The 25,291-nt window shown below is 36.2% G+C and overlaps 1 protein-coding gene and 1 pseudogene across 1 annotated transcript in view; one reads left to right on the top strand and one right to left on the bottom strand.

The window, feature by feature from the left end:
- Window positions 1-25,291, top strand: part of VPS13B (vacuolar protein sorting 13 homolog B) — a 915,321-nt gene that overhangs the window by 330,351 nt on the left and 559,679 nt on the right. The gene's annotated exons all lie outside the window — the stretch shown is intronic.
- LOC116813748 (male-specific lethal 3 homolog) lies at window positions 4,166-14,602 on the bottom strand (annotated as a pseudogene).

The raw sequence follows: 25,291 nt of genomic DNA on the forward strand, positions 1-25,291 counted from the left end.
AGCTTAGACTTCAGATAGTGCTTTATCTACATGAGGGAGTAATCATAATTCTTCAGACATGTAAGTATCAGAAATCTTTTTAAATAATAATACTTTGTCTATTTAAATAGTATTAGGTTACTGGCAGCTTTGTAGTGAGAGTTTGAATTTTTGTAGCGTTTATATATTTTAGACAAGAATCTGACATTTAGAAATGTAACATTATTCTTAAATTTTAAAATTGTTTTTATCTGAAGGGGGCCAGGGACATGTAAAATTAATGCCCAGGAGATCTGTTTTTGGAGAAAGATGTGCATGAAAAGTAGAGGCCACATATATAGTGATTTTTAAACTTTACTTTCCTTTAATTAAATATTTTCTTTTGAGATAATTATGTAGATTAACATGCAGTTGTACGAAATAATACAGAAGGATCCTCAGTTTTCCTTAATGATAACGTTTTACGAAATTATAACACCCCGACCAGGATACTGACATTGATACAATACATAGATCTTGTTCAGATTTCCCCTGCTTTACTGGTATTCATTTGTGTTTGATTGTATTTAATTATATGTAGTTTTATCACGTATGTAGATTCATGTACCTACCACCATAGTCAAGATACAAAATAGTCTCATGACTGTAAGAATCCCTTGTATTACCCTTTTATGTCCACATCTACTTTCCTTCTGCTTCCTCCTCACCATCCACTCTAACTCCAAGTCTTAACCACTGGCATCTACCAATATCTCTATGTCTCCAATTTTGTCATTTCAAAAATGTTACGTAAATAGTCATGTAATATATAACCCTTCTGGTATTGGCTTTTTTCACTCAGAATAATTCTCTGGATGTATATATGTATGTATCAGTGTCTAGTGTTTTACACAATGTTTTTGAAATCGTTTGTCTTGTGTGTATCGGTAGTTTATTGTTTTTAATTGCTAGATAGTATTCCATTGTATGGATACAGTACAGTTTACTTCTTCATTCTACTATTGATGGACTTCTGTATTGTTTCTATTTTGTGGTTATTGTGTTTAAACCTGCTTTAACATTCTTTTACAAACCTTTTGTGGACATACATTGTCATTTCTATTGCATACATATTTAGAAGTGGAATTGTTATTATAAGGTAGTTGTGTGTTTAACTTTATAAAAAACTACTAGACTTTTTTTCCAAGTAGTTATATGACTTAACACTCCCACCAACAATGTGTGTTACAACGAGAATGACATTGTTCCATTCATATCTTTGCCAATATTAGGTGTAGTCATTTTATCTGTTTTACTAAGTTTGAAATGATATCTCATTCTTGTTTTAATTTGTATTTCTCGGTAACTAATAATAATAATCTTGTCATCCTTTTGGCATTTCAGATACCTTCCTTTGTGAAGTGTCTTAAAAGACTTGAAGGTCTTTTGCCCATTTTATGTTAATGGTTTGTCTTTAATTGAATTGTAAGAGTTCCTTATATATTCTGAATACAGGTCAGCTGTATGTGTGGGTAATATATTTTCTTAGTCTTTTCTTTGTTTTTTCTTTTTCATAACAATGTTTTACAAAGAATAAAATTTTTAAACCTTGGTAAAATCACATTTATCAATTTTTTAATGATTAGTGCTTTATGATTAGTGCTTTTTATGACTTCTCTAAGAAATCCAGGATATCCTTCTATATTTTCCTCTAAAAGCCTTATAGTTTAGCTTTTAATTTTAATTCTATGATTCAAAAAATCAGCTTTTATAAATAGTTGTGAGGTAGAGATCAAGTTTTTGGATTTTTTTCTCATTTATTTATCCAATTATTAAAGCATCATGTGTTGAAAAGACTTTCCCCATTCAGTGCCCTGGCATGTTTGTTGAAAATCAATAGACAACATATGCATGATTTTATTTCTGGAATTCTGTTCTGGTTTTTTAATCTGTTTGTCCATGGTCATGCCAGTTACCATGGTCTTGTTTGCTGGGGCTATATACCAAATCTTTGAATCAGGTAATATGAGTCCTCTAATTTTGCTATTTAAAAAGATTATATAAACTACTCTATGTTTTTTGTTTTCTCTCTATATTTTATTATCAGTAGGTCAGTTTCTATTAAAAACACCTATTAGAATTTTGATTGGGATTTCATTGAATTTGTAGATAATCTTGAGGAACAAAATGGACATTTTGATAATATTGAGTCTTTAATCCTTGAACATGGTGTATCTCATCATTTTTTTAGGTCTTTTTCTCATGAGGCTTTTGTACTTATTTCTTACGTACTACATTCCATTTTCTTCTTTCTATAATCTGCTAGGGTACCCACAGAATATTTTTCTCTAAGGATATATTTATATTTCAAAATTTATACAATTATACTTACTGAGAAAATAAGATGTGAGTTCTAAGAATTGACAGTTTCGACGGTATGTGATTCACATGTTAAAGCCTATTCTAAGCACATTATATTTAATTTTAGCTTTTATTTTGCCTGGCATATAAAAATGGATTCAATGTTACAGTTAATGAAAACAATGTCAGATTATTTTGTTACCTTATGTTGCTTATACATGGAAGCATTATTTTGAAATTCACTGCCTCTCAATCGTTTATATGTGCAGAATTTTATTGTTTTGAAGCTTAGACATTCTTATATTTTTTATTAATTAACAGAGGTTGTTACCATGATAAAATTTTAGCATCTTTGATTAATAATGAGGGCCATTACATACAGGAAGACATGTATTCTCCCACTCTATCTGTGGTAGATCAGTGGTTATTTCTTTTCTTTTTTATTATGAGGTATATCAGACGTATAAATAGAGAATAATATAATGAGTATTACAGATCAAAAAGAAAGTCAGTTTTTTAATTTCCTCATGATGATCTTTCTCCTGTTTCACCATATCAGAGTTGGACACTATTCTAAAGTTAGTGATTATTATTCCTGTGCCTGTAAATATTTTAGTATATATATATATATATATACACACATATATGTACATATATATGTATCATTTTAAAAATATTTAAGTTTCATATTGTTTTGCATGTTTTGGTTTGTTTGCTATTTGTATTCTTTTGAACATTTATTTAATATTAAGTTTGGAAGAGTTTTTGTATTAGGTCATTCTTGCATTGCTATAAAGAAATACCTGAGACTGGGTAACTTATAAAGAATAGAGGTTTGATTGGCTCACAGTAGGCTGTATAGGAACATGATGCTGGCATCTGGTTGACTTCTAGGGAGGCCTCAGAAAGCTTAAAATCATGGGGGAAGGTGGAGGTGGAGTAGGAGCAAGAGAGAATGGAGGGGGAGTGCTACACACTTTTAAATGACCAGATCTCATGAGAACTCACTCATTATCATGAAGACAGTACACAAGGGGATGGCACTAAACCATTCATGAGAAATCCATCCCATGATCCAGTCACCTCCCACCAGGCCCCACCTCCAACACTGGAGATTACAGTTTGACATGAGATTTGGTGGAGACACAGATCCAAACCACGTCAGTTTTTTTCAAACAAGACAGGCTTTATTTAGGTCACTAAAAATAATGTTTTACAGAAAGGGAACCATAACATTGCACAACAAAGTATGCTGTAAAATCTCAAACAAGAAAGGCAGTGCTTTCTTTAGGTCACCAAAAATCATGTTTCACTGTTAGAAGCAAATGTATAGCTGCATTTTTTTCCCCAATTCTCTCTAGAATACTTTGAGACTACTTTGCGGTTTCCAAATATAAACTAAAATTTGTTGGACAGAGTTGCTCAGTCTCCTCAATAGAATAAAAATAGTTTGCAAAAAAAATTTTGTTTAATGCCAACAAATAACAAAACAATGTGGTTTCTGCTTACTAACTCCAACATCTAGTGAAATGGCCTAACCTATGTATACTTTCATGAACATTTCACTGTGAACACAGTTGCCCTTTTTTTCTGCCATCACAGATAGCCTCCTTAGTAGCAAGTATCTTGTCAGAGCACTTTTGGATACCCAGGAAGTAATTCCTAACAGAATAACTACAGTTATGTGGGCAACTCAAACAACAGGGCCCACCTCTGCCAGAATACCCCAGGTGGTGTTGCTTTTGTGCTCTGGGTAAATAAGACCCACCACCTTGTTAGTTGGAACAGTTGGAACCCAGAGTGCAAAGCTAGATGGAGGAGTTGTTGTTACAGACCCATCAACACTTTAATAAATTGCCAGGGGGTTCTAGGTGCTATAATATGCCTCACAGGCAGCAACATAAGCCAACTCTGGGAAGAAGTCATCATGGTATATTCTGCTAAAAACTACAGAAAAGATCAAAGTGTTTCAATAAAGCCTGCATATTCTTCTCAGACTAGGACACGTTTCCAAGGATTTCTGGAAGTTTTACCAAAAGTCACAGCAAATGTTGTGCCCGGTAAATGTGAAAGGGGTGGAGGTGTCTGGTCACCTGGGTGGTAATTGTCAGGCACAAGCTTCCACAAGAGGACCTCATTTATTTAATTAGTTCTTTTCCCTTCAAAGCCAGTAAATGCAGCACTTTCTTCCTTGCTAGGAGGCAGAGGAATAGTTGAAGATGATACACAGGTGTTTTCTTCTCCAGGTTCAGGAGCAGCCTGGGGCATGCTAGTCGATGTGGCCTGCTGCTGGCATCTGGCGAGGTGACGCCTGCTCTCAGCCAGCCTGTTGCAGTTGGTGGTGTGGAACGTGGACCGCCTCAGAGCCTGCAATGCTTCCGGCTTGGCTTTGTGCCTTTTGTGGGTGGCTGGTTCAGCTGTGGTTGTCTGACTCTCTGTGGACCATGGTGTGGATGGATTCAACAAAGGTGGGCTGGGAGAGAGCTCCCCCTGGCTCCTTTTATTGTCTGTGGTGCTTTCCGTAGTTGAAAGAAAACACTTAGATGAAGTCACCTTTTTTTTTTTTTAATTATACTTTAGGTTTTAGGGTACATGTGCACAATGTGCAGGTTTGTTACATATGTATCCATGTGCCATGTTGTTTTGCTGCACCCATTAACTCGTCATTTAGCATTAGGTATATCTCCTAATGCTGTCCCTCCCCCTTCCCCCCACCCCACAACAGTCCTCGGAGTGTGATGTTCCCCTTCCTGTGTCTATGAGTTCTCATTGTTCAATTCCCTCCTGTGAGTGAGAACGTGCAGTGTTTGGTTTTTTGTCCTTGCGATAGTTTACTGAGAATGATGTTTTCCAGTTTCATCCATGTCCCTACAAAGGACATGAACTCATCCTTTTTTATGGCTGCATAGTATTCCACGGTGTATATGTGCCACATTTTCTTAATCCAGTCTATCGTTGTTGGACATTTGGGTTGGTTCCAACTCTTTGCTATTGTGAATAGTGCCACAATAAACATACGTGTGCATGTGTCTTTATAGCAGCATGATTTATAGTCCTTTGGGTATATACCCAGTAATGGGATGGCTGGGTCAAATGGTATTTCTAGTTCTAGATCCCTGAGGAATCGCCACACTGACTCCCACAATGGTTGAACTAGTTTACAGTCCCACCAACAGTGTAAAAGTGTTCCTATTTCTCCACGTCCTCTCCAGCACCTGTTGTTTCCTGACTTTTTAATGATGGCCATTCTAACTGGTGTGAGATGATATCTCACTGTGGTTTTGATTTGCATTTCTCTGATGGCCAGTGATGATGGGCATTTTTTCATGTGTTTTTTGGCTGCATAAATGTCTTCTTTTGAGAAGTGTCTGTTCATGTCCTTCGCCCACTTTTTGATGGGGTTGTTTGTTTTTTTCTTGTAAATTTGTTTGAGTTCATTGTAGATTCTGGATATTAGCCCTTTGTCAGATGAGTAGGTTGCAAAAATTTTTTCCCATTCTGTAGGTTGCCTGTTCACTCTGATGGTAGTTTCTTTTGCTGTGCAGAAGCTCTTTAGTTTAATTAGATCCCATTTGTCAATTTTGGCTTTTGTTGCCATTGCTTTTGGTGTTTTAGACATGAAGTCCTTGCCCACGCCTATGTCCTGAATGGTATTGCCTAGGTTTTCTTCTAGGGTTTTTATGGTTTTAGGTCTAACATGTAAGTCTTTAATCCATCTTGAGTTAATTTTTGTATAAGGTGTAAGGAAGGGATCCAGTTTCAGCTTTCTACATATGGCTAGCCAGTTTTCCCAGCACCATTTATTAAATAGGGAATCCTTTCCCCCTTTTCTTGTTTTTGTCAGGTTTGTCAAAAATCAGATAGTTGTAGATATGCGGCATTATTTCTGAGGGCTCCGTTCTCTTCCATTGATCTATGTCTCTGTTGTGCTACCAGTACCATGCTGTTTTGGTTACTGTAGCCTTGTAGTAGTTTGAAGTCAGGTAGCGTGATGCCTCCAGCTTTGTTCTTTTGGCTTAGGATTGACTTGGTGATGCAGGCTAAAAACTCTCAATAAATTAGGTATTGATAGGACGTATCTCAAAATAATAAGAGCCATCTATGACAAACCCACAGCCAATATCATACTGAATGGGCAAAAACTGGAAGCATTCCCTTTGAAAACTGGCACAAGACAGGGATGCCCTCTCTCACCACTCCTATTCAGCATAGTGCTGGAAGTTCTGGCCAGAGCAATCAGGCAGGAGAAGGAAATAAAGGGTATTCAATTAGGAAAAGAGGAAGTCAAATTGTCCCTGTTTGCAGATGACATGATTGTATATCTAGAAAACCCCATTGTCTCAGCCCCAAATCTCCTTAAGCTGATTAGCAACTTCAGCAAAGTCTCAGGATACAAAATCAATGTACAAAAATCACAAGCATTCTTGTACACCAATCACAGACAAACAGAGAGCCAAATCATGAGTGAACTCCCATTCACAATTGCTTCAAAGAGAATAAAATACCTAGGAATCCAACTTACAAGGGATGTGAAGGACCCTTCAAGGAGAACTACAAACCACTGCTCAATGAAATAAAAGAGGATACAAACAAATGGAAGAACATTCTGTGCTCATGGGTTGGAAGAATCATATCATGAAAATGGCCATACTGCCCAAGGTAATTTATAGATTCAATGCCATCCCCATCAAGCTACCAATAACTTTCTTCACAGAATTGGAAAAAACTACTTTAAAGTTCATATGGAACCAAAAAAGAGCCCGCATTGCAAAATGACAAATTTTTATTTCCTTTTTAAGGCTGAATAGTAGTCTATTGTGTATATATACTGCATTAAAAAAAATCAGTTTATCCGTTGATGGCCAGTTAGGCTGATACCATATCTTGTCTATTGCGAATTGTGCTGCAGTGAACATGGCCGTGCAGATATCCCTTTGACGTATTTATTTCAGTTCCTTTGGTTATATACCCAGAAGTGGGATTACTGAGCCATGTGGTTATCTTATTTTTAGTTTTTTGAGGACCCTCCATACCATTTTCCATGATGGCTGTATTAGTTTACATCTCTAGCAACTATGTACAAGATTTCCGTTTTGTCTGCATCCTCACCAATACCTGTCATCTTTCATCTTTTTGATAAAAGCCTTTCTAATGGGTATTAGGTGACTTCTCATTGTGGTTTTAGTTTGCATTTCCCTATTGATTAGTGATGCTGAGCATTTTTTTCACGTACCTGTTTGCCTTTTGTAGGTCTTCTTTTGAGAGACACAAATGGCAAATGTTCAGGTTTATTGCCCATTTTTCTTTCTCTTTTTTTTTAAGACGGGAGTCTCGCTCTGTTGCCAGGCTGGAGTGCAGTGGCACAATCTCGACTCACTGCAACCTCTGCCTCCCAGGTTCAAGTGATTTTCCTGCCTCAGCCTCTTGAGTAGCTGGCACTACAGGCACGTGCCACCATGCCCAGCTAATTTTTGTATTTTTAGTAGAGACAGGGTTTCACCATGTTGGCCATGATGGTCGTGATCTCTTGACCTTGTGATCCACCCGCCTCCGCCTCCCAAAGTGCTGGGATTACAGGTGAGCCACTGTGCCCGGCCTATTGCCCTTTTTTCATTTAGGTTGTTTTCTTGTTATTGGGTTGAGTTTTTTATATATTACCCCTTATCAGATATGTGCTTTGCAAATATTTTTTTCCATTTTGTGGGTTTGCTTCACTTTGTTAATTGCTTCCTTTGCTGTGCTCTTTAGTTCGATGCCATCCATTTGTCTATTTTTGTGGTTATTATTGCCTATGCTTTAAGTTGCAGAATACAAAATCAACATACAAAATTAGTAGCATTTCTGTACACTAGTAACAAACTATCCGAAAAGGAAATTAAGAAAGCAATTCAATTTACAATAGCAAGAACAACAACAACAAGAAAAAAGGAGGTGTAAATTAAACCCAGGTAATGAAATGTTTTTTTCAATCATTTAAAATTGTGATACCATTCTAAAGACAATAAAACACTGATGAAAGAAATGGAAGAAAACATAGGTTAATATAAAGATATCCTGTATTTATGGATTGAAAGAATCAATATTATGAAAACATGTGTACTATCCAAAACGATTTGCAGATTAGTGCAATCCCTATCAGAAGTCCAATGTTGTTTTTCACAGAAATAGAAAAAAACAATTCTTAAATTGTTACGAACCCACAAAAGACCCCAAATAGCCAAAACGGTCTTGACCAAAAAGAACAAAATGACGGTATCCAACTCTCTAATTTGAAAACATATAAAGCTATTGTTATCAAAACAGGATGATACGGGTATAAAAACAAATACATTGATCAATGGAACAAGTTAGAAGGCCCGGAAACAAACCCACTCATTTATAGTCAATTGATTTTCAACAGAGATGCCAGAAATGCATAATGAGGAAAGGATAGTCTCTTCATTAAATGTTGGAAAAACTGGCTGTGCACATGCACAAAAATGAAATTGGATCCTTATCTCAAACCATATACAAAAATCAAGTCAAAAATGGATTAAAGAAATATAAAACCTGAAACCGTAGAACTACTAGGAGAAAACATAGGGGAAAGCTCCTCAATATTAGTCTAGACAAAGTATATTGTTTCCTTATTTATGTGTTTTTGAATTTCTCTTGGTCTATACTTAGGTTGAAATTGCTGAGTTATAGGGTAGGTATGTCTTTTACTTTATTGGATATTGCCAAATTACTCTAAAGTAGCAGTATCGCATTATATTTCCTTTAGAAGAGTAAGAGACTTCTTGTTACTTCATATTACGTCTTCACCCATATTTGTATTGTGAGACTTATATGGATTTTTGCTGATCTGAATGCTAAGTCATTGCAGGTTTATTTTGCCCTTCCCTGGTTACTAGTGAATTTGAAGTTTTTTTTTCAGGTTACTCAGATGTTCCTCTTTTTTTTCTAGTGAGTTTTTTTCTCCTCATTGGTTTGTACAATTTTTTATATTGCAGATTCTAATTCTTGGCAATTATATTTGTGGCTTGCTTTCCAGTTTTTTATATAATGAGTTTTGATGCATGGGAAATTTCAGTGTTAAAGTAGTCAGATTTATCTATCTTTTCTTTTACGGTTTGTGTTTTGTGTGCCTTGTTGAAGAAATCCTTTTCTACCTTGAAATTTTAAAGATATTCTGCATTATTTAAAAAAATATTTTCAAGTTTTCCAAGTTTTCCTCTTTTCATTTAGGAATTGAGTCTTGCCCACCTCATTCTTTGGTGTTAGTTAGGGATCCATTTTTTTTCCTTGTATGGATAGCTAGTTCTTCTTGTACAATTTCCTGAATAGTTTATCTTTTCTCCTTAACCTACAAAGCCATCATTGCTATAGTATGCAATGCTAGGTATGCAATACTATAGTATGCTAGGTATGCTTTGCTCTTTTTCTGAGCTCTTTAGTCTGCTTCCTTTTCTTTTTCCTTATTTTTATACTGATGTCCTAATTACTGAAGTGTTATAGTTCTTGGTATCTTCTAGAACAAATCTGCCCACCTTAACCTTCTTTTTCAAAAGCGGAGGCTGGCAAACTATTTCTATAAGGACCACATAGTAACTATTTTAGGCTTTGTAGGCCATACAGCCTTTATTGCAACTACTGAATTCTGTCATTGTAGTGCAACACTAACCATGGGCTATATAAAGGAATGAGTTTGGTGGTACTTTGTGTAACTTTCACATATACACATTATTATATATTTTTTCTTTTTTTCAATTATTTAAAATTGTAAAACCATTATTTGTGAGCCATGTAAAACAGCGAGTAGAACTTTGACTTTTACTTAAAATTGTCTGTGCTATTTTTTTATGTCCCTTTTCTTAAATACACTTTTTGTAAAGTTAAGCTTCTTATTTTCCCTACTTGAGCAAAAGGTTATCTAAAATCCTTCAATCACCAGTGAAATAATGAGGCAGGAGTAGAAGTTGTTTAGGTGGTAATCTTGTCATCAAAAATAAATAACAGTTGCATGGAGCTGCTCAAGATCTGAATCAAACTGAAAACTGGAAGGCAAGGGGCTGAAAATTAGTTTAAGAACCCCTCCAACCATTGAGTTATTCTTCAGGTCAAGGGAGGCGAGGGCAGGGAGAAGTGTCCAGCCATGCCATCTTAGAACAGAAGGCCATAGCTGGATCAGATCCAATTCTCATGACACACACAAGGAACTACACTTGTGACACCTGAGCTGGATTCAGGTAGCAGAGTGGGCAGGAAGGTGGGCAGGCAGAGCAGTGGTTGGATGAGCTTAGAGCTCAGTACATCATTCTGTTCAGAGCACTGCCAACATGGAACCATTGAATCAGGGTCTTGTAGAAGTTTGTGGTTCAGGAGGATGGTTTCCTGAATCCTCTTGGAGTTCTTGATGATACATTTGAGGGGCTTGACAGGGCAAAGCCTTTCCAGCCTTGGATGATGAGATTACACACAGGGTAGATCTTGCAGTTTGTCATGTCAGTAAAGGTAAGGGACAGCAGGCTGGCTTCTTGAAGCTGGTTTCCTGGATCCTGGTGAAGCTCTTGATGATGATGCCCTGTCTCCCAAGGTGGCAGGGTTCTAGTGCTATATGCTCCCAGCTTGCCATGGCTCTCGTCTCTGATAACCATCCATCTGATGGCATGTTTCTTACAGTAGTGGGCATTCTCCTGGTGACAACATTACCTAAGGAGTTGGCATTTATTGTTTTCAGTGTTTATGGCACCAATAAGCAGGTTATTGGAGATGTTGTACTGGTGCCTCAATAACTTGAGCCATATGCCAATATTCAAAATGTAGTGAGTGGTATGCTTTCTTTTCATTTTTGTAAGGATATGCCAATCTGTAGGTCATCCAGGTCTTTGCCATCCCACTTGTCAAAAGGCTTCAGGAGCTGTAGGCACTTGTTGGGTGTGCTCATATCCACCCTCTGCCTACTGATATCCTTGTGGTAGGGGTGCTGGTAGTTGTCCTTCCTGGGGTCAACTCTGCTTAGGGAAGCTCATCTGCATCTAAGCCTCCAATTTGTACTTCTTGCCATACATGGTTGTCAGGAAGTAAATCTCTTGGTTGAAGTTGATGGTGACAGAAATGACCAGGGCTTGAGGATCTCTGGGGACATGATGAAGGCTTGGGCCTCGGGTTTGCTTTATTGTGGCCTGTCAAGTTCCTCTTGTAGGAGGTGAAGATTGCATTTTTCTCCATCTTTATTATGTCCTACCTGTTCCACTGGCCAATGCAGGGGCCACAGACAGTGGCCAGGACAATGCCTGCCATATCCTATGGGATCTGTGAATAACTCTTATGCTCAATATTGGTGTAGATCTGCTTAGATCCCAGTGCTGTGGTGAACTGCGGCTTGCACTTGAGCCCATGAGCTAGCACTTGCTTGGCCATAGCTGTTGAGCACCTGATGTCCTCATAGCTTGAGTTGGTACAGCTGTTGATCAGACCCACTTTGATGTCCAAAGGCCATACCTCCTTCTCCACCACAGTACCTACTTCTTCCACAGTGTGGGCTAGTTCGGGGTAAAGGGCTTATTTACATGGGGCTTCAGCTTGTTGAGGTTAATTTTTACCTGTCATTTATAATGGCAATCAGGGTCAGGTACCAAGTGATCCTTGATTTTATCTTGGATTGGCATTGTCTCTTTAGCCTGTCTTACCCAGTTATTTCTTTATTCTGTGGTTCTAAGAGAACACTGAGGGCCCCAATTTCTATACCCATGTTCAGATTATCATCAGGCCAATGTATGAGATGGGCTGTACGCTAGGCCACTGGTACTCCACAGTACGCGTGTGCCACCTTCAGGATCACATCTGTGGATCAGATCTAGCTTGAGATTGTGCCTGTCAGCTTCACACCATTCATCTTGTGGCACTTCAACTCCTAAATAATTTCAACCCTGCCATCCACTGCATCAGCCTCCCCAGTTCCAATGTATATGCCCTGCAAGCCACCACTATTGAGGTGTGGGAGTAGTGAAATAAGAAGAATCCTAGGGTATATGTAGCTTTCAAGAATGATCTGGTGATTGATTCTAGGTCCAACTTCTAAAAGCCCACACTATAGTTCACATCTGCAGTTGCTAGGAAATTATACTTTCTGATTTATGTCCTTGGCCTGGCACAGACCTTTCTTTCCCCTGAGCTGAGGCGTTGTCTGATGATAACAGTGGATGGTGGATGATATGGCCATTTGGCCACCTCTCTGCTTATGAACTGCACTGTGGCCATATGGTCCATGGTATCCTGAATGCCTATGCAGGTACATCTTACTCTGCTCAGTTGCCTGGGGTCATCTAGGTATCCATACGTGATCTCCAAGAGGATCGGAGCCTGGTTCAAACATTTGTTAACACTGTTAATTTTCTTTTCTAGGAGGTCATAGTGGATATACTTGTTGACTCCAGTTAGCTCATGGTCACGTTGGTCTTTTGGCACGGGACTGATGCCACATGATATTTCTGCCCACTGGAGGGCTTTCTGCAACAGGGTTAGTAATAGAGTATGCCTGCCATAAGAGTTCTCTATTTCATACAAAAATCAATTTTATGGCTTATGTTTTTAAGTTGCTAACAAAATAAACTCGCTTTCTAGCCCATATTTAGCACATTGCATTTGTGATTATAGATGAAATCAAGATTGTTAAATAAAGCAGTCATGAAAATAAACTTTTCAGATGACATGCAAAAGTTATTTGTTTTACCTCTGCAGTGCTAAACATCATGGACATAAATTAGATGATGTTAGTTTCCCTGTGGAACTATTTAAAACAACTGTCTATTCTAAAAGTCAAATATGATGATTTTGATCAGAGAATTAGTGTTGACATTAACATTTTAAAGTTTGCTTTAAATGATGTAAGATTGGTCATATCATTTTATCTTCATGGAATAATAAAGTACAATCATTACTTCTAAGGAGGAACCACCTAACAAATGCCTTTATTTTTCAGTAATTTATAGTGTTTTGTTCTTAAGTATAAATTACTTGTTTCCTCCCATAATTTTAATGATACAATGTTAATATATAGTTAAAATAATTTATTTTTTTGAAACGCACATGAAATTGAATTGGAGGAGTATTTTGTAGCATGAAAACATGCGGCCAATTGCCCACTTTGAATATTATTCTGAGAAAATTTATAACACTTCAAGTATGTCAGTTTTTTGTACTTGAAATGGATTACTTCCTGCCTCACTAAAAGAATAGAAATATATTTTTAAAGGATATGAGATATTTTTTATATTTGAAAATAGCATGCTTTTTCTTTCTTTTACTACTCAGACTAATAGTTTCTTATTGGAGGTACAACTTAAGATCTCTCACAAATATACCAAAAACTAAATCTAGAATCCATAACGGAGAAAATCACATTTAGGACAGTATGTATTTTATGATTAGAATTGCCAGGTAAAAATGCATGATGCTTAGTTAAATTTGAGTTTTAGATAAACAACCAATAATGTTTGGGACATGCTTTTATTGTTAATCTGAAATTTGAATGTAGCTGATCATCTTGTATTTTTATTTGCTAAATCTGGCAACCCTAATTATGATTCAGTGTTTAAAAATACATAATTATAGATACGTACGTTTCTATAATCGTTGAAAAATGTCTTAGAATATGCAGCAGAATATTAATGGTGGTTGTTTCTGGTGATTAGAGGGGAGGAAGGAAGATTTTAAATACTTTGTATTCTCTACATTGTGTTAATTTATTTCAGTATATACATATTTCTTATACTTAAGTCACTTGTTTTTGGTGGAGTGGCAAAGATACAGTGGATGGCAAAAATATATAGAAATATCTGATACATAACCGTCATAGATCATATGAGTGGGAAGGACAAGAAATCACACATATAAAATTGCGATTGCAGTAAACATCAGAGAAGAGAGATAGATCAGTGTTATGAGATTATACAGTCAGAGGTTCTGTTGGTTTGGAAGATCACAGAAAACTTTCTTCAATAAGTGAAGTTTGAGATTAGATATGAAGGAATTTGTGTAGGCATTAATTCGGTCAAGATGATGGCTTTTCAAACAGAATGAAGGGGGAGAAATAATTTGGTGAGTAGGAGGAAGTAAAGTAGGAGAGAGAGCTCCAGAGAAAGTAGTGCAAGATAATGCTGTAGAGAAACATAGTGGCCACAACCTGTGGAGACTTGTTTTCCATGTAAGGTTTCAGGTTTTCATCTTTAAAGCAATGGTAAGCCATTGAAAGGGGCAATACTGATGTTAACAGGATCAGAATGTGTTTTGCGAAGATCATTTTGGTTGCAGTGTGGAGAACTGGTATGATGAGTAGGTGTATGCATGAGAGTGAGTGTTGCTTGACCAGTAAAGAGAATATTGTAGCAGTTCCTGTGAGAGAGAAATAGGAGTTTGATCTTAGTAGGGAGGTTTGATGATAATTTAGGAGGTAAAATTTTCAGGATTTAGTGATGCTGTTGATATGTGGCAGTCACCAAGTGAGAAGTATTAAAGTTAACATGGGTTTCTGATTTGCACAAAGATGCAATGAAAAATAATATAGCCAATAAAAAATTAAAAATAATTACATAGATAAATAGGTTAGCAACTAAAATGAAATCACTTGTATAGGATTCGTAAAGTGAAACTGTATGATGGCAGGAGGTAAATGAATCAGGAGATTGTAGTATGAATATATATGTAATATGTAATTATAATATGTATATATAATATGCAATATGAATTATATGTGATATTAATTATATGTATATGTAATATGTAAAATGAATTATAATATGTAGTATGAATCAGGAGATTGTAATATGTAATATTTTGAGTTACCTTGAAATTAATTTTAATTATTACTGTTCATATTCAAATAGATATAATTTTAAATTAGTTTTTAAATTATAAAATTATTTCAGTATTTTTAGAATAAAAGAAACACAGTAATGGTAAACAAAAAATAAGAAGTGGAGATTTTCTTCTTAACTTTTCCCAGGGAGACTTCCCCTACCTTTTCTAATTTATTTTATTGGAGAAATAGATTTTTGAATTGAAAATGCTATTCTAAAATAAGGCCATTTGCCAACAAATCAGTACCTAAATGTATCTTTTCTCTTAATTATGTTTATTTTACAGTGTTTGTAGCCTTATGTCAGGTTTCTCTGTCTCTAGTTAATCAATCCCTCTCATGTATCTATCTTTTCCTACACAGATTCTGATTAGATAATTCCTTTGCTTCAGAACCTTTTATGGTTCTGAAAAGGAAAGTTTAAACTTAAAGTTAACTCTGACTATCACCTTCTTGACCAGTTTATATTATGTTCATTTCTTTTCTCCTTCCTCAAGAGTGTGTGTGTGTGTGTGTGTGTGTTTGTGTGTGTGTATTTTCATTTCTTGGTATCTTTGAATGTGTTCACCTTTCTTTCTGGAATCCCTTTTTAGTATGGAAAATACTGGCTGAGCTTTCTTGACACGGATCAAACATTACCTCTCTCAAAATGTGGTCGCCACCTGGGAGACTTAGTAATTTTCTCTGTCAAATTTCTATAAATTTGCATAGCATTTCATTTATACTTATCTATTATTTTATTATATAATTACTAGTATCAGATGTAGTATAAATAACAAATATACATCTTACTTATACTACATGATATCATGTGTACTTGTTTAACTATTTCCATTAAATGTGAGTTTTAAGGAAAGCTGACATACGATAGTTGTTCAGTAAACCTTTGTTATGAGTTCTGTTATGATGGAGATGTTTTGCTATTGTCTGTGGATGGTAGATAAATGGATGAATAAGTTATCAAATATCTGAATATCCAGAAGGGAAAAGAGACATATATGTTATTAATAAATCAGTGTGGTAGTATTATGAGGGATGAAAGTACTCTTGGGAGTCTGGAAGAGAGAATTCTCAGTTCATCTTCATAAAGGTGCTTGGCTGATGTTAACCTCCTTTAGAATAAAGCTGTAACTGCTTAGGCTTGTGTTATATTAAATGGATCATTTTTTTTTTTTGCCCTCCTCCTGTGGAATCATAGCATTCCAACATTTATAGAGGAAATAGAGTAGAAGCTACCGAAATGGGTCCACCTTCATAATTTAAAACTTCTAATTTCAAAGTTATACCAGTAATAGGCAGTCCTCCCCTTGAGTGATTTTGTTTCCAATAATTTCTAATGTATAGAGCCCTATTAACTCATTACTGGTAGCAGGCAGGCATTACACAAATGAAATGATGTCATCCAGTTTCTTTTCTGAAGAGTTCCATCACTTTGTTCCTAGTCTGTTTTTTTTTCTGCAGCCATCTTACACAGCATGGTGATCTCTTATGTCATAAATAGTCCCATAGAGATTATTACAAGAAATGAGGGGTAATAATAATAAAGTTGAGTTTTAAAAGATGAAAGAAAAATGCGTATGACCAGGAAAACTTGAGCTTTGACTCACAAGTAAAAGAAAATACCTGGCTGGGCGCAGTGGCTCATGCCTGTAATCCCAGCACTGAGGCGGGCAGATCGCTTGAGGTCAGGAGTTCGAGACCAGCCTGGCCAACATGGTGAAACCCCGTCTCTATTAAAAATACAAAAATTAGCTGGGCATGATGGTGGGCGCCTGTAATCCTAGATATTCGGGAGGCTGAGGCCAGAGAATCGCTTAAACCCGGGAGGCGGAGGTTGCGGTGAGCCAGGATCGTGCCATTGCACTCCAGCCTGGGCAACAAGAGCAGAACTCCAACTCAAAAACAAAAACAAAAACAAAAACAAAACAGTTTTTTTTTTGAATGTCTTTTCCAAAGGGCAAATTGTAAAAATTGTATGCAATAATAGCATAATTTGATTAAATGCTTTTTCTTCCAGACTTTTAAGTTCTAATGAATTTACTTAAAAACAAACAAAAAACTTACTATTATTTTTTGGAGACAGAGTCTCACTCCAGACCCAGGCTGAAGTGCAGTGTCACAATCTTGGCTCACTGCAATCTCCGCCTCCTAGGTTCAAGCAATTCTTGTGCTTCATCCTCCCAAGTAGCTGGGATTACAGGCATGTTCCACCAGGCCTGGCTAATTTTTTTGTATTTTTAATAGAAACAAGGTTCTACCATGTTGGCCAGGCTGTTCTTGAACTCCTGATCTCAAGTGATCCACCCACCTTGGCCTCCCAAAGTGCTGGCATTACTGGTGTGAGCCACCACGCCCGACCACACTTATGTTCTTGATAGTCAACCGTGTATCAGTCCTTGGAAAAAACTGATAAAAGAAAAGCAGATGTAGTGACTGTATTCTAAGGAAAATTGCATGACTGAAATGTACGTGGTGAAACATTTAACCATGTAGAGTTAGAAGAAACCTCAGTGTTCTAATCCTTTGACATTGTGGAGCAGTGTGTTGTAAAGGATTAAGGGATTATTAATTTCAGGACAAATAAAAATTGGTTCATCAATTTTGAAGGCACACCTTATATGTAAATTGAAGTGCTTATTTGAGGAGATACATTTTTACTAGAGCAGACAGACTTCTTTCAAAAAAAAAAAACAAAACAGAATACCGAGCACTTGTTTGCTCATGTTATCACTTATTAAGAAAAAATAGCACTAGATGCATTCCTGGATCTGCTTATTGTCGTTCCATTTATTTGACCTTAAGTTTTGCCAAAATTCCGTTTTCCCCCCAAAGTGACGGAACATATTTCCAAAGAAGTCTTAGATTTCGTATCCTTGATGAAGGCTCTTTACTGACTTGTAGCAGTAAAAACTATTATGAAAAATAAAAACTTTGAAGACTACACTGTATTAGTACATAATATTGTCTATGATTTTATGTATTTGTGTTTTGTACTCTATAAAGCTTTATGGTATATAAATGTGTCATTTATAATTAAATGTGGTTGAATTGATTTCCAAAATTATCAGATCCATGATTAACAAAATAACTTGTTGTATTACCCTTCTTCTTATAAGAAAAGGAGATTTAAGTCTTATTTCCTGATTTTGTAACATGTTATAACTACAAATAATTCTTGTTTAGGGTAATAAAAATAGAAACATTTGCTTTCTGAGACTTGAATATATTTGGAAACATTTGGTTCAAGTTGGGAAGTGATTTTTCACTCTTAATAGTTGAAAATTTACAACTTCTAGGGAAAATCATTGTGACCATCCTACTCTAGCCCCCTCCCCCGCTTTTTTTTTTTTTTTTTTTTGTATTTCGAAGTCTGTGCTTTCTAAACAATAAAGAACAAATATCCCAGGATACACAGAAATGGGAAACTTAAACTAAAATTTGCTATTTCATCAGATTCCTGAGAGTGGTTTTAATTTTCTATAGATGTCTTTAGTGTGTTCATGTGCCTGGAATTTATATAACTTTATTTGTTCTAAAACTGCATAAAATTTTTTTACATTTAGAAAGCATGTCAAAATTGGATTTTTAAATGGAAATATCCTATTATGGTTTAGTTTAGAATTTTCTTATATATAGGACAAACTATATTATTTTAGAAATTCATTCTGGTTATTTATGGAGATGTCTTTTTAGCTGCCTCTATTCAGAATTAAAAGTTATTAAAATACCAAGAATATTTAGAATATTTAGTGAGGCCAAGGCTCAATAGTGTTTTATTTTTTATTTAAAAAATTTCTTTGTCTCGCTGTATTGCCTAGGCTGGTCTTGAGCTCCTTGGCTCAAGCGATCCTCTCACCTTAGCCTCCCAAAGTCCTAGGATTATAGGAACCACCATGCCAGGCCCCAGCAGTCTTTTGAGACAAAAAATCCAGCTCTGATTCGAGTAACACTCAAGAGTGGATTTTTAGCCTAGGGAGAGAAAAATAAATGATATAAAAAACAGACAAACGAAAAACCTAGTCATGGGAGAAAGGGAGTTGGAGAGTAAGCTTTGGAAGAGTACTATCTATAATTCTGTTAGAACAGACCTTCTGAAAGGGGGCAAGGAGTTTTAACTCCATTGCCATTATTTGTTGAAGAATATAATTTCCCTCAGGCATTTAGGGCAAGGAAAGGGTTAAGAACTGCTGTACCACTTAAGTTCTAATAATCTAAGCTTACTCTGTTAACATTCTCTCTATCTCACTTAGAGTGATTTTTCCCCTTTAATGTAAATCAGCTTATGCCATTCCCCTATTAAAGCCCCCTCTTTTCATATTGTGAATTAAAAATTCCAACTGCTTTTCTTAACTTAAAAATCCCCTACCGGCTGGGCGTGGTGGCTCACACCTGTAATCCCAGCACTTTGGGAGGCCGAGGCGGGTAGATCACAAGGTCAAGAGATCAAGACCATCCTGGCCAACATGGTGAAACCCCGTCTCTACTGAAAATACACAAATTATCTGGACCTGGTGGCACATGCCTGTAATCCCAGCTACTCAGCAGGCTGAGGCAGGAGAATCCCTTGAACCTGGGAGGCGGAGGCTGCAGTGAGCCTAGATAGCACCACCGCACTCCAGCCTGGCGACAGAGACTCCGTCTCAAAAAGAAACAAACAAACAAACAAAAAACCCTACCTACCAAACCCTACCTACCTCTCTAAATGAATCTATGACTCTGCCCTTTCCTCATACCAAATATGTTCCTATTTAGGGGTGTTGTTCTAGCTGTGCCTTCTGTTTTGCTTGGTTGTCTGACTGCTTTGTACTCGACTGATCCTATGTCAGCTCACATATCAGTTTCATAGGCATTTGTGACCACTCAATATTAATATGTCATCAAGTGGTTCTCTTTTCTATTACTTATAATTATTATAATTATACTTGTCACAATGTGATGTTTTCTTGTGTGTTTGCTTCTTTGTTTTATTTCTCTATTAACTACTATATTGTTAGTGCTTGGCATAGAGTTGGTGCCTAAGAAATATTTGTTGGATGGATGAGTGAATGAACCACTGCTCTAGGTTAGGGGTGCTACCCACGTAATATCATTGTATCTGGCGCGGGTAATATTGTCCACAATTTTCAGAAACTATTTGCTTATATTATAATTTTTATTGGGGTGAAAATAGAGGCCTAATATTAACACTGAAAAGGAATTTTCAGGTCAAAGACTGGAAAACTGATTTAAATCTCAGCACTTTTACTTGTAATTTAGACTGTCACTATACCTTTGTGACTATCTTTCTATAAAGTAATATCTCAAAGAGTTGTTCTGAGATTTAAATGAAATAGTGTATTTAGGAGTTTTTCATAAAGCACTAAATAAATTATTATACATTCTCTCTTACCACCCTAAAAAAGAAGTAAAATACTTAAAAACAAGCATCTTGGGCGAGGTGCGGGGGCTCACACCTGTAACATCAGCACTTTGGGAGGCCCAGGCAGGAGGATTGCTGGAGCCCAGGAGTTCAAGACCAGCCTGGACAACATGGTGAGACCCTGTCTCTATAAAATTTTAAAAAATTAGCTGGGCATGGTGACACACGCCTGTGGTCCCACCTACTGGGAGGCTGTGCTGAGAGGATCTCTTGAGCCTAGGAGATCAAGGCTGCAGTGAACTGTATTCAGGCCCCTGCACTGCAGCCTCAGGGACAGAGTGAGACCCTGTCTCAAACAAACAAACAAGTATCTTTACCATTTTTTTTGATAAAGTAATTTTAAAAGGTGAGCTTTACTTTTATATTATAATTTTACTACATGTACTATCCAAGGATGGAAGTTTAAATTAATTACTTTGGAGAATCTCTAGTATTATTGAATATTTTATGAATTGCAAACTTATAGACTTAATACTTTCTTCAACCTTTTCTGTATTAGCTCTTTTATTTCTGTTTTACTTCCTTTCCTATGTCATAATCATCCAATTTCCTTTTTATCCTTTATGTATTCTGAAATCTATTTTTTTGCTTTCTGAAATATTATAGAAAATGTAATTAATTTACTAGAAACATGGATATATTTATTCACCTCTAGGCTTTGAAAACCCTGAAAGAATAAAGCTAATTCAACTTTTCTACTTTAATTTCTTCTGTGTGAAAACACTACATTCAATCTAATTGATCAACTCCTAAGCACAGCTTTCCTTTTCTGCATCTATGTTTTCATGCAAATATTATTAAACTGATCAGAATGCCCTTTCTACCTCTACCTCACCTATTCAGACCTCTATCTCCAGAAAGATTAAGTTCGTTTCCTTTTTCACTGACTTTCCCAACCTGCTGTATCTGAAGTGGTTGCTTATGTTTTTTATACCATGTCAGGTATTGTTTGTAATTAATTATATTTTACCCTTTTTAATATCTTATTTTTTTCGTTAACTGTTGGTAACTAGTCATTTTACTTTTTCTATTGTATTTTGTGGTTTCTGTCACTATGTGTTTCAGATTAACAAACTGTTATGTTTCTAATAGATCTCAAGCTCTTTTAGATCTCTTTTCATAGCATCTGTCCTAGCATTTTTATTCATTTTGTGTGCTTAATAAAGTTTTTTTGGTTTGTTTTTACTCCCCATTAAACAGCCATTTATTTTATTCCAAAAGGAAATAATTGTGTATTTTGTGAGTGACAATATTGTGATGTGTTCAGTGGTATACTTCTTGTGGCCACATTACTTAGATTTGATCCCCCATTTTACTACTTAATAGCTGTAGAGTCTTAGTAAAGTCATTCAGCCTTTCCGTGTCTCCGTTTTCTCATCTGTAATAAGAAGATATTTTAGGGTTGCTGTGTGGATTAAATGAGAAAGTAAATGTAAAATGCTTAACACTTTGTTGTCAATTAAGTACTAACAATCTTCATCAACATTAGCTAAATTATTTTATGACATAATGGAAAGAGGCGCAGAAGTCAGATAGACTGTACTGCTTATGTGACCATGGGCAACTTTCTTTGCTTTTCTAAAACCCAGTTTCTTCACTGGTAAAATGGGGATGGTTTATTTTGAGGATTAAATATCACACACACACACATACCACACACACTTAATATATGTGCCCAGTGGCAATTCTCTTTTTGCATTTGTATTGCTGGTGTTTTTCTGAAGCCAGACCGCTGCTCCTCTGCCTCCATCCCTCATGTCTGTCTGACTGATTAAAAGCATCTTGAGAAAGTTTTGACTCCAGCAGTTGGTTTGGTGCCTTCAGAAGATGAATTGTGAGGAAACTCCCTGTTTTTCTAACAGTCCATTACATTCAGAAGATGAGAACTGAATAAAAATGTTAATCTGAGGAACAGATTTTGGGCAGTATCAGTGTGGGTTTCATAATACTGGACTATTTAATTATAATTTGTACCAGTGTCCCACTATTCATTGGTAAAGGAGTCTCGATTTGTGCTTAATAATAATATATTCATTGAGTGTAAATTAGTGATTTCATCTGGCAATAGTGTAAAGATAGTTGCTTATAGACTTATTTCCTTTACATGTAAAATACCGTAACCATATGAGAAGAATGTCAACACAAACCAAATACTTATTCTAAAAGATTATAAATTCAAAATATTCTCTATACCCAGTAGTCAAAAACCTTCAAAAATTGTTAATGTTTTGCTTTTTCTTTTGGACTAGAGATTGTTTCAGTTGGTATTCACTCTGAGGGGTGGAGAGTCTCACTTTAGGACACATCTGAAGAATAGCAGACAGTTATGAGAGGCTATTAGCACCACCTTGTGGTGTCTGCTGTACCCTGCCATTTACCTTTAGTGCCCTGCCATTATTATATAGATCTTGATAACCAGGGAAAGATAAGTAGGGAAGACCTCATTTTAACGATTATCTTTTGAAAGTACATGCAAATTTTGATGATTGGGTACTGATTACTATTGAATCCTTAATATTTCCATAAGGTTTTAAGTGTAAGATCTTGCCTATTATAATAATTGATTTAAGTGTTTCAGATTCTTAGGTATATATAACAATATAGCTTTGCAAGTACAGAAATAATGTTTTAAGACTACTCTAGTAGATATAACTTTTTCTCTAAATTACGTTATTATAACTAAGTCCTTGTTTCTTAAAATTATTTTAGAAATTAGTATTTAAGTGTGGTGTATTTGATGAATTTTGTCTTGTTTCCTGTCATAAAATGCAAAAATGTAGTCTTTGCCAGTAACCTTAAAACACAATTTTAATGTTTTTTAACAGAATTTTATAGTCATAAAATAACATTGATTTTAGAAACATTTTTTATAACAGAGTATTTTCTTCTAAGATTCTGTTTTAGAGTTTTGTACTTCGAACAGTTGGTTCCTTAATGTTATTGTCCATTAGCCTATTTTTAGATTTTTCTAATTTGGCTTGAAAGCAAAATGTGTCATTATATTCTGGATTGTGGGGTTTATGTAATTTCTAACAAATATTTCAATGTTCATGAACAGAGATGAATGTAAAGGCTAAGAATCGTAAGTAATGCAGATATCACAATGAAAGACATTTTGTATTTTAGACAACAAAGTGAAGTATATACTAGATATATGACATCTTTCATGTAATTAAAAAAGTACAAGTATCTTTAAAATAAATTTAAATTTCCAAAGTTTGCTATATTAGTCCATCTTGTATATTTGTAATAAAATTAAAACAACAGTTTAAATGTAGAGTTAAATAGAATTAGCTTAATTCAATACGTGGATTAACCACATAGTAATTATACATTGAGTAGTGTGCCCATTCTAAATGAAAAGTATGGCCTCTACATTAGAATCAGTGTTCAACCAGAACCATGTGTATTACTGTACTTCAGTGCAAAGTAAACAGGATCTCGCTCCGTTGCCCAGGCTGGAGTGCAGTGATAAGATCTTGGCTCACTGCAGCCTTTGCCTCCTGGGTTCAAATAGCTCTCCTGTCTCAACCCGCCCCCCCGCCCCTGCCGCCGAGTAACTGGGACTACAGGCACGTGGCACCATGCCCGGCTAACTTTTGTATTTTTAGTAGAGATGGGGTTTCACCACATTGGCCAGGCTGGTCTCAAACTCCCGACCTCAAGTGATCTGCCCGCCTTGGCCTCCCAAATGCTGAGATTACAGGCATGAGTCACTGTGCCCAATGCATTTTTTTCTTTGTTCCTTATTTTTTCTTTCTTTCTTTTTTTTTTTTGTTATGGAGTCTCCCTCTGTCACCCAGGATGGAGTGCAGTGGCGCGATCTCGGCTCACTGCAACTCCGCCTCCCAGGTTCATGCCATTCTCCTGCCTCAGCCTCCTGAGTAGCTGGGACTACAAGTGCCCACCACTACGCCTGGCTAATTTTTTTGTATTTTTAGTAGAGATGGGGTTTCACCATGTTAGCCAATATAGTCTCGATCTCCTGACCTCGTGACCCACCTGTCTTGGCCTCCCAAAGTGCTGGGATTACAGGCGTGAGCCACCGCGCCCAGCCATTTCTTTTGAAAACATTTTGTTATAAACTTGAAGATACAACAAAATACTGACTTCTTAATTTATGTAACGTTGTTATTTTATGATTATACTTTTTTCATGGACATATACCAGCTTGAGTATGATCTACTGGCAAGGGCAAAAGGTGGTATAGCTAGTCTGTTACCTAAGAATTGTGGTGCCACTGACAGAAGCAAGGGAATTAACGGAAGATAATTACGATATGTAAGTTAAGTTCTTAGTCATTTTCAAAAGGTTTTCTTGGGTAGATTATATATTCTTTCAGGGATATTGGTTTGATTTCTATAAATATTTGTCCTTTGAGGGAAATCATCACTCTCAATCCATTCTTCTCTGTTCTCTTTTACCGGTGCTTATGTGTGCTTATGCCCACAGCTTTTAGGGGAGACAACACTGGGATTGACTTGATATGTTTGAACTTTGAACATGTTACCACTCCTCAATGATCCTCAGTTTCCTAATCTGTAAAATGAAGATAATACCTGGCACATGGTAATAAGCACTGGATAAATAATGGCTGTTACTTGGAATTATCATTAGAAGAGAATCAGAATGATCTTATCAGAGTCTCATTGGAAAATTCATTAGACACTCACCTGCATTATTGAGGAACTGATAGGCGTTCAGTGCCTCTCAGT

This window comes from Hylobates moloch, unplaced genomic scaffold, assembly GCF_009828535.3.
Source record: "Hylobates moloch isolate HMO894 unplaced genomic scaffold, HMol_V3 SCAFFOLD_9, whole genome shotgun sequence".
Classification (NCBI taxonomy): domain Eukaryota; kingdom Metazoa; phylum Chordata; class Mammalia; order Primates; family Hylobatidae; genus Hylobates; species Hylobates moloch.